The sequence below is a fragment of the Myotis lucifugus genome, unplaced genomic scaffold (assembly GCF_000147115.1).
Source record: "Myotis lucifugus unplaced genomic scaffold, Myoluc2.0 scaffold_8, whole genome shotgun sequence".
Classification (NCBI taxonomy): domain Eukaryota; kingdom Metazoa; phylum Chordata; class Mammalia; order Chiroptera; family Vespertilionidae; genus Myotis; species Myotis lucifugus.
This window is the reverse complement of record NW_005871056.1, coordinates 18,076,613-18,078,253: the sequence shown is the minus strand read 5'-3', so window position 1 is coordinate 18,078,253 and position 1,641 is coordinate 18,076,613.

Genomic DNA, 1,641 nt, shown 5'->3' with positions numbered 1-1,641 from the left:
ACACCTCGTGCACTGGCGGGTGGGAATGCAGTCTGGGGGAACCCACTTTGGGAAGGACAGTATGGAGTTTCCCTTAAAAAAACCTGGAAATGGAACTCCCCATTTGGCCCCTGGTGATCCCCCTTCTAGGGAATATATCCCAAGAAACCCAGAAACCCCCATTCGGAAAGGATTTATGCCCCCCCTATTTTTCATACCAGCACAATTTCCCGATAGCTAGATCTGGAACCAGCCTAAGTGTCCATCAGTAGATGAATGGATTAGGAAAACGTGTGGTACATCTACCTGATGGAATCATAATGCTGCTGTAAAAAAGAAGGAACTCTACCATTTGCAACAGCATGGATGGACCTGGGAAGCATTATGCTAAGTGAAATAAGCCAGTCAATGAAGGAAAAAGGCCACATGATCTCACTCATTCATGGATAATAGAGACCATTATAAACTCTTGAACAATAATAGATACAGAGGCAGAGTTGCCTCAAACAGACTGTTAAACTACAGCAGGAAGGCTGGGGAGGGTGGGGGGCTGGAGGGGGGGGGGTAAGAAATCAACCAAAGGACTTGTATGCATGCATATAAGCATAACCAATGGACATAAGACACTGGGGGGTAGGGGAAGCCGGGGGATTGTCAAGGGCGGGGAAAAAAAAAAGGAGACATATGTAATACTCTTTGTAATAATTTAAGCAATAAAAAAAATAAAAAAAAATAAAAAAAAAAAAAAAAAAAGAAAAATGACTGGCTGGTACATTTAATTTATTACCTTTATTGACTTCTGTAGCTCCAGTGCAGTTGTACTCAGAAGGCCCATACCAGCTAATAAAAGAGGACTTTAGAATTGATGTAGCAAATAAAATGCCAAATAAGAATGCCATTGTTATTAAAATGTAGTGACACTATCGATTTAAAATAAATATATTAGCCAGTTTGTTGTGCATTTAGGACTGGACCCAGCCGGTGAAGGCACCATTTGGGTTACAGGTTTACATGACAAATGAAAGGCCTCTTACCAGGAAGAGTAATGCAGTTTTATGTAACAGAATTGCCATGGAAACAGAAATAAATCCTGAAGCTAAATAGGGCTGTGAATATCCTGTCTTCTGAGTTCAGCTCCCCATGCTCCATAGAAGATATTCACGTGAGGCTTACCATGGTTTCCCTTTTAAATGAAAAATTATAGACTTGGAATTTCTCAACTCATTTCATTATTGAACGTTTTCTTTTCACCGTAATTGATGTGAAGATGGCAGGCTTAGACAAAACAGATTCTGCTCTGCCTCTCACACCTCCACTCAATTTTACACGCACACACACACACACACACACACACACACACACACACCACCTCTCACCTCTGCTTTCCAACTCTAGGTAGTGTATAATAAAATATTTGTCTGTATAAGATACAATACAGGCATGATCCCGAGTGATTCTGAGACATACATATATGGCTTCTTAAATGCCAAAATCATGTGTTGATATGTTAACCAGGGTCTATATAGCGACCAGAGACCATACTCAGATGAGAGCAGTAAATTTCCCTGCAATTCAGTGTCTTTGGTATAAATGTGCACGCTTGTGTGTGTGTATCATTTTCAATAGGTAATAAACCAATTAGTAAGTTCTTGGTGTTCTACT